A 9,134-nucleotide genomic window follows, 5' to 3' on the forward strand; every position below is an offset into this window, starting at 1 on the left:
CAAGGTTAGAAACACACAGGACCTAACTTAACTTGTTGATCACACCAAAACAACCTTGGGGTGTCAATAGCTTATCTAGTGTTGGTATGATCAATCGTTGAGGGAAAGGTATTTGTGGCATTTGGGAACCTCCTGGAATAATGGAATTAAGTTCATGTGGTCTTCTATTGTTCTTCTCCTCAATTCTAAACATGTCCTTCTTCAGAAGTTCTTCATGATTTTTTCCAATTCTCAACCCAACATCATCACACTTTTCACTAGATCTTGTCTGCGAAGGAGGGAGATCTTCTTTAAACCAATTTAAAACAATACTTTCAATCTTTGCCCCTAAATGTTTGAACTCCCCGTTCTGTGACTTGTGATTTTCAAAACTCATAGATGGTTGAGTTACAATTTGTTTGACAGACTCTATAGCATTTATGGCTTGCACTTCCTGAATGTTTGAGGGAGATTTCACCCAACTTATATTCGACCATTCTTGGAGGTTCAATGTCACTTGATCAATTAACATATATGCTTCATCTACACTTTTGTCCATAAAAGAACCTCCAGCTGATGAATCCAATAAACTCTTGTCTGAGAAAGAAATTCCCCCATAGAATATGTGCAGAATCAACTATTTTTCAAAATCATGATGAGGGCACTATCTTTGAAGACTCTTGAATGTATCCCATGCTTCAAACAATGATTCTCCATATGCCTGAGCAAAATTTGTTATGCAATTCCTTATATACACTGTTCTGCTTGGAGGAAAAAAATGATTCAGAAATTACTTCTCCAATTGCTCCCAACTTGTGATACTTTGAGGGTGGAGAGAATCTAACCAAGTCCTTGTTTTATCCTTGATACTGAAAGGAAATGCCATCAATCGAACTGCATCTGCTGACACTCCTTCACATTTCACCATATCACAAATCTCTAAAAATGTTTCAAGATGCAGATAAGGACTTTCTGATACTTCTTTCCCAAATTTTTGACCTTGTATCATAAAAATTAACTCTGGGTCTAGTTGGAAACTTTCTGCTTCAATTTGAGGTTGCACAATGGGAGACAAAAAGTTTGCAGAAAAAGGTGTAGAAAAATTTCTCATGGGTCTGCTTGACATGTTAGTGCTCATGGATATTCAAGAATCAAAAACAAGAAATAAAATGCAATATGAAAAGCAAGAAAGAAAATGCAGAATTCAAATTGCAAGAAAGAAAGTGCATAATGAAAACAAGAAATAAAAGGCAAAAGGAACAAGAAAAATATCTAGAATAATTCATATGCCAAGAACAAGATTGCAAGATATGTTTACAAAAGAAAATGAAAGAAAGAGACTAAATCCAAAGAAAACTAAGAAAAGTTAGACAAGAATGTTAGAATCAAAATGCAGAATTAGAGTTACAACAAAAAGAATTGACAAGAATGTTATACAAGAAAGGAAAAGCCTATGAAAACAAAATTCTAACAATTAGTTACAACTATGCAAATGAAAAGAAAAGTTATGTCTAGTCTAACTCAATTGGTAATACCTAATGTTATAGCGCAGCCCCCGGCAACGGCGCCAAAAACTTGTTGTCTCTCCGCAAGTGTACGGAAATATCGCAAGTAATATAAAAGATTATCGTATCCACAGGGACTGTAATAAGCACTAAGAATATCTCAAAACGAATTATCTAGACAACAAATCAATGGATTAACAAAGTCTAGGTGTAACTATGAAAAGTAAACAAAAGAATGAAAGAATAGGCAACAAGAATAAAGACAATGATAAGGGATATTCTAGGAGTTTTGGTTTCTTTGTAAGGTTCTTTAATGTAAATGATCTACCAAATCCTTTTTCTCAATTGTCCATCATTTGTAAAAGGTTGTCAGTTCTCTCTTGCAATAGAGAACCGACATAGGACTGAAATCCATTCCTAGATTGATCAATTAGGAATGAATCTATGTTGTCCTTACACGGGCTTGCCTGTCACAAGCGTCCCTCGGAAAATCAACATAAGAATCCATCACTCATCAACCCATCAAGATATAAAGATTAATGCATAAATCTATCCTACCCTCTTGAAATACCTAATTTTCCCTTCAAGATAATCCCTCAAACGTCCTTACACGGGCATGTTCCTGTCACAAAGATCCCTCAGAAAATCGAATGAAGAATTACCTCTACAAGATCCACAAGATATCCAAACATTCAATCAAGCATGGTAATTAGGCACAATCACAACATTCCACACAAGATCAAATAGATACAAAACAGGACAAAATCATAGAAATGGGAAATTGGCATATCCACAAGAGTTTTACATCAAGAATTCCTTACAAATACTCCCTCCATCCTAGAACAAGATATCTACTCCATAAATCGAAGAAAGAATCCGAAAGAAATAAAGATTACAAGAATTTCTAAACCCTTAAATCCAAGAAAGGAGAGAAAGAAAACTTATCTACGGAGAAGAATGGTCTTTGGATCCAATCCTTTGATCTTGGAGTGGAATCGGTGAAGATCCTCCCTTAGATCGCCCAGAAATCCACCCAAGAATGGAAGGAATTCGCCCAAATCTTCCTTTCTCCCAAAGGGGAGATGATCCCCTTTCAAATCTTGAAGGAGGCCTTATATAGAAGAGGGGTTTGGGCGCCACACGGCCCCGAGGCACGGCCGTGTGAGGTCACACGACCTTCTCCACTCTCTTCTCTGCTAACCTCACACGGCCGTGTGAGGTACACGGCCGTGGCTTGCCTCTATCAACGCTCCCCTTGTACGGCCGTGTAGATCCACACGGCTTGCACTGCCTTCACCTCTGGAACCTGGCACGGCCGTGTGGTGCACACGACCAACACTCTCCTGCTCTCTGGAAACCTCACACGGCCGTGTAGCGGACACGGCCGAGGCTTCTCCTGTCTCTGGAAAACTGACATGGCCGTGTGGTGTACACGGCCCAGGCTTCCTTGGGCTTCAAAATTTGGCACGCCCGTGTGAGGTTCACACGACCATGCCATCTTCCTTCTCTGGTGCAGCTACATGGCCTCTCATCCTTACACGGCCTGGGCAACCCCCCATGGCAGGGTCGTGTAGGGTTAAAGTGTCATGGCTTCCTCCATCGCTTTTCTTGCAGATTTGGCCTCGAACACGCATCTTTCACCAGATTCGAATCCTGCGTACAAAAAATGCACAAAAGCAGATCTTCGAACAAAGAGAGTAAATATGCTAAAAAGGAAATATGAAAGTACGAAAATGCATGGATCAAGCATGCTCAAAGTATGTGAATGTGCGTCAAAACATGCTAATAAGTGTATACAATCTACGCACATAAGAGGTACTTCCCCTTTTTGTCCTTTGGAGGCTCAAATGGATCTTCCAAAGCAACCCATTGGTTCCAATCCATTTGGAACCAAGTTTCCAACCTCGTCCTCCAATAGTTGAAATCTTCTTTGTCATACGGAGGTGGAATTCGGATATCCCATCCGAGTGGTCCTTTGGACTCCATCTTCTTCCTCTAGCTTCTTGTTCTCTTGGCGGTTAGTCCGTAGAAGAGCGACCTCGCTCTGATACCAATTGTTGGGACCGATGTGCCCGCTAGAGGGGGGTGAATAGCGGTTCGTTGCGCGCTTGCGTCGTTTGCTTCGTCTTGATGGTTTGCAGCAGAATACAACTCGAAGACAAACTGTACAATGCTAACAAGTAGGATTTACTTGGTATCCACCTTAAGAAGAGATGACTAATCCAAGGATCCACACACTGACTCACTCCTCCACTATGAAATACTCCTTCCCGGTCACAGCCGGAGGCGGAGAAGCCTCGTACAAACCCAAACACACAAATACAACTCACACAAGAAGAGAAATACAAAAATGCAAGTGAAAACACACTCTTCTTGCTTACTTGCTGTGTGTTGTTGTTGCCTCTTGAATCTTGGAGATGCACTCCAAGAACCCTCAAGAACTGGTAAGAAACTCAGAGGAAATCGCTGGTGAAGATCGCAGAAAACCGCAGGAAGAAATCGCAAAGATCTGCGGAGAAAACGCTCCGCCCAGGCTTTAAACAGTGCTCCCAATCGATCGAATTCAACCACAATCGATTGCCACGTCAGTACCGCTCCATCGCAGCTGTCCATCACCTTCATCCTGTGCAACGGTCATTTCTGAATCGATCGACCGATCGATTGGGACTGTCTGAATCGATCGCCCGATCGATTCAACGTCTTTCTGTGCTCTCGCGCCCGTGTGAGAGCTGTTGTTGCCCAATCGATCGACCGATCGATTGGCAGCTCCCAATAGATCGCCCGATCGATTAGGAAAGCCTCTGTGCTCACGATTCCACATCCCAATCGATCGACCGATCGATTGGGTCTTCCCACAATCGCAGCACACTCCAATAGATCGACTGGACCCTGGTTTAATTGATCGCCCGATCGATTGAATATTCTGAACTTGACTCAAACTCAAGTCCAAAGTCCCAAACCCAACTTCCGATCAATCGTGACCTGTTGGGTCTCCATGCCTAGCACTTGGCCACACCCGACCAACCTCGAACTAGCCTTCTAGCCTCCTCCATAAGCTTTGCGTCCCTCGGATATCTCCCATCCTTCACGCCATGCCTCCAGGAGCTTCCTTCGGCCTCATCCTAGTTGTCGGATTATACCACCACACTCGACCAACCTCGAACTAGCCTTCTAGCCTCCTCCATCAGCCTTGCGTCCCTTGGATATCTCCCATCCTTCACGCCTTGCCTTCAAGAGCTTCCTTCGGCCTCATCCTAGTTATCGAGTTCTCCTTACCAAGTCACACTAGGACTTACCTTACCAAGACCACATGCTTGGACTTACAACCTTTGCCAAGATCACACTTGGACTTTCTAATTACCTGGCTCCTCACCAGGTCTTTCTCATTTGCCAAGATCACACTTGAACTTTCCAACTGCCTGGCTCCTCACCAGAACTTTCCACTTGCCTGGCTCCTCACCAGGACTTTCCACTTGCCTGACATCCAGTTAGGATTTTTCTAGTCAAGTCTCCTGTCAATCTTGACCTACTTGACTTGTATTCTCATCAGCCTGGTCAACCCTTGACCATCTCCATGACAGGATGATTGCTCCAGCAATCTCCTTATATTGTCAAACATCAAAACTCAAATCCCGACTCAATCTTGACTCAACTCAAGCTTAGTCAAACTGGTCAAACTTGACCTAGGGAAATTGTCCCAACAGGAGGCGCCTCCATCACCTTGAAGGCACCTCAGACCCAGTCCGAGGCGCCTTTAAGGGCATTGGAGGCACCTCAGACCCAACGAAAGTGGTCGTTTGCAATCAGATCAAGTTTTATCCGGTCAAACCCTTGGAGGCGCCTTGAACCCCTTTGGAGGCGCCTTCAACACTTGAGATAGACTTTTCAGGAGCTATATAAAGGCCCCTGGAGCTAGGAAATAATCAATCAACTCTGTATTAAGTTCCTAGCAACTTCTGAGTGCTCTTAGTGTGTAAAAAAGGCTTTTCCGCCTACAGTGAAGGAGAAATTCTAGTGGAGCTGTTCGACTGCCTTGGATTAATAACCCCTGGGTTGTAACCAAGTTAAATTCTTGTCTCCTCTTCTTTTTATATTATAATTGTTACTAGTTTTTGACTTGAAAGTCTTGAGGAGGGTATACTCTTTTATTTTGCAGGCAATTCACCCCCCTCTTGGTGGCCCCGCTGCACTAATAGTTATACCCCTGCCCTCTTATGTCATCAATGTCAAGTCCAACTCTAGTTAACGTATTCAGAAGTTCACTTGATAACCCAATACCTAATGTGTCATCTACCTTCAAAAACTCAACCCAATATTCTTCTACTTTTGGTGTGTTAGTCGAATCATCCAAGCATCGTAGCACTAGAGATATTTGTTCTTGATGACTCGCATCTGGAGTACATTCAAATATTACTAAAAAATATTTTGCATATTTAATTTTTGCAATGATTATCCTTTTCACTTCATTTGCCAAAGTTTCTAGCAATTCATTCTGAATTTTGGGACTAAAATATGTATATTGAGATTCCCTTGCTTCGGAATGTCAAACATGCTCTTCCATCACTATATCAAACTCATCAACACTTTCTATTATTTGAAAAAATAGCCCATTGTTCTCGACATAAAGTTTCTCATCATCCTCTCGAAAGGCCAAAGTATTTTTGGCAAGTGTTTTCACAATGGAGATTATTCTTGTTAACACTTGTCTCCAATGTTGTCTTTCTTTGTTGATTTGAAGTTGCATATTGTAATCAATTGTTTGATTTTTTTTCAGTCTCTTTTCTGATTCAACACAAGCAATCATGCAATCCAAATGATCTCTACTAGCTTCATGTTGTTTAAGACTTCTGTGCATAATACGCCAATCTTTGTATCCATTATTACCCAAATTTCCCATTCTTCTTATCATTTGTTCAGTCTTGAAGAACTTGCAGTAGAAGCAAAATATTTTATCCAATGAAATAGAATATACAAGACATCTTCTATCTATTGTTTGTCCATTTGCCATTACCCATGTATAATGCGATGAATCAAAATGTCTATTGTTACTATCCTTAGGAAACAAAAAAATTATTCATTCTGTTTAGACCAATTTCTATTAAGTAATCTCTCAATTTTCGACTAATGTTATTCCAATTTTCAAGATCCTCCAAATTCATAGTTGAATTTAATTTTTCATGTTGAGAGTCTTCTTCTAAGTTTTCATTCAACTCAGATCAAATTGGCAGCCTCAACCAATTCTTCATTTTTATTATTACTTTGTTCTTCAATCACCAAATTATCCCCTAATTTCTGTCTTTCTATTCTGCTACTTCTAATAAAATATTTGTTAATATCACCGGCTTGACTTTGAATTAATGCCTCCTCCCTTTGTTTTATTTTTCTCTTTTGAGCTCCAGACATATATTTAGGAGGTATTTTCAATATTCTTTTATTATACCTGCAAGGTATTAAAATTGAATATTAACTCAATAATTCGTGTCTGCAATCATCACTAAAATTAAAATAAAAAAATTCCAAATTTCTTTAAAGTTCAGGCCATTTTGGAAAGAGGCAATAGTGAAGTCATGACCCCAAGCTACCATCTAAAAATTCTCTATAGCTATGATTTGATACTTTGCAATTTCAAGAGTAACAATATATTATGTTAGATATTTTTGGGAGTTTTCTAATAAAAATTAGATTAAAACCAAACGGCATTTAATAAGAAGAGGCAGATACAGTTAACTGACAATGTATATAAGAAGACTATTAGACTAATTTTAAATTTTCAATGAATAAGAAAACACATCATATTACAATTTACATAATATATTTATATAAGCTAATTGCAAGTTCAAAAGATTCAGTGACCTAACTAATTTTCTAATTGGTGATAGATACAAAGTAAAAGATGTAGCATGGAAAATCATCAATAACGAAAAGGAGTTTAACCTTTTTTGGAAAATCATCAAAGAAGCTAATTGCAAGTTCAATTATAAATTATCAAGTATGAAACTAGAACTGATAAAAGAAAAAACTTTTTTTGTGAAAATGATATCATAAAAAGTAATGCAGAGATAAAGAATTGATAAAAGAACGCCGAAGAAAAGAAATATCATCCAATGACCTAACTAACATTTTTCTGTGAATTAATAAAAGAAATTTATCCAATGATCCAAATTATCCAATACAAAAGTAAAGCAGAGAAAGATGAAAGGAAGATTCAACTTAATATTTAGAAAATGATGTACAAAAATAAAACCTAACCATATTGTCCAAATCTTGATGGTTGGCGGATCAAGATTCAAGAATGCCGGAAAATTGGAGAAGAAATTAAAAAGTGTAGAAATTAAGAGGAGGAAAAAACTTGTTGGGATCGAAATGTAGCTAGAGGGGGGGTGAATAGCTCGTCGCGATCTCGTGCTTGTCGTTGCTTGCTTCTTGTGATGATGTACAACGGAAAATACAAGAAACAACACACTACAACGCTAACACGTAGATTTACTTGGTATCCACCTCAAGAAGAGGTGACTAGTCCAAGGATCCACACACTCACACACCCTCTACTATGAAAACCCTCCTTTACGGTAACTACTGAAGGCGGAGAAGCCTTACAAGCTCACAATACAACAATAAGCAAGAAGGAAGCCAAATACAAATAACTCTTAGAAGATTTTATACAATAAAACCCTAGCTTCTTCTTCTTCTTGTCGTAACTCGCCTCTTGACTTGGACGTGCCTCCAAGAATCTTCAAGATTGGCGGGGAGAGCTGTGGAGAAGCTGTGGAAATCGCCCTTGCAAGCTAGTGTAGAAAGGAATCAAGTTCTACAGAAGAAATCGCACGCCAATGCCTTTATCTGCACCAACGGTCGAATCCCTATCGATTGGATTGCTCCCAATTGATTGGGGAGGCTTTGGATCGATCGGCTGATCGATCCAGAGCACCTATGTGCTCTTTGGAAATCCCCTGAATCGATTGCCCAATCGATTCACTGTGTTTCGTGTGATTTCCAGAGATATCGCACAAAAATCCAACATCCCAATCGATCAGCCGATCGATTGGAGGCTCCCAATCGATCGACCGATCGATTGGGAGGTTTTCTGTGCGATCGACAAAGGCTCCCAATCGATCCATGGATCGATTGGGAGAACCCTTTGTCGCGGGTGCTCTCCCAATCGATCAATCGATCGATTGGGCATGAGCCAATCGATCGGTTGATCGATCCAACTCCTGTGGACTTGCCCTATCAAGTCCAAAGCCCCCTAAAACCAACATCTGGTCAATCCATGACCTATTGGTACATCATGCCTAGCATCCGGCCATACTCGACCAACCTCAAACTAGCCTTCTAGCCTCCTTCATCAACCTTGCGTCCCTCGGATATCTCCCCATCCTTCACACCTTGCCTTCAAGAGCTTCCTTCGACCTCATCCTAGTTATCGAGTTTTCCTTGTCAAGTCACACTAGGACTTTCCGTTGCCTGGCTCCTCACCAGGACTTTCCACTTGCCTGGTTCCTCACCAGGACTTTCTCCTGCCTAGCTCCTCACTAGGACTTCCCGTTGCCTAGCTCCTCACCAGGACTTTCTCCTGCCTAGCTCCTCACTAGGACTTTCCAAATGCCTAACATCCAGTTAGGACTTTCCCAGTCATGTCTCCTGTCAACC

The 9,134-nt window shown here is 40.6% G+C and overlaps 1 non-coding gene across 1 annotated transcript; it reads left to right on the forward strand.

The window, feature by feature from the left end:
• Positions 1-626: 626 nt before the first annotated feature.
• On the forward strand, positions 627-732 carry LOC122044607. The gene has a single exon (XR_006129639.1). It is a non-coding gene; the product is annotated as a small nucleolar RNA R71 (small nucleolar RNA).
• Positions 733-9,134: the final 8,402 nt, after the last annotated feature.

Source organism: Zingiber officinale, chromosome 2A (genome assembly GCF_018446385.1).
Source record: "Zingiber officinale cultivar Zhangliang chromosome 2A, Zo_v1.1, whole genome shotgun sequence".
NCBI lineage: Eukaryota > Viridiplantae > Streptophyta > Magnoliopsida > Zingiberales > Zingiberaceae > Zingiber > Zingiber officinale.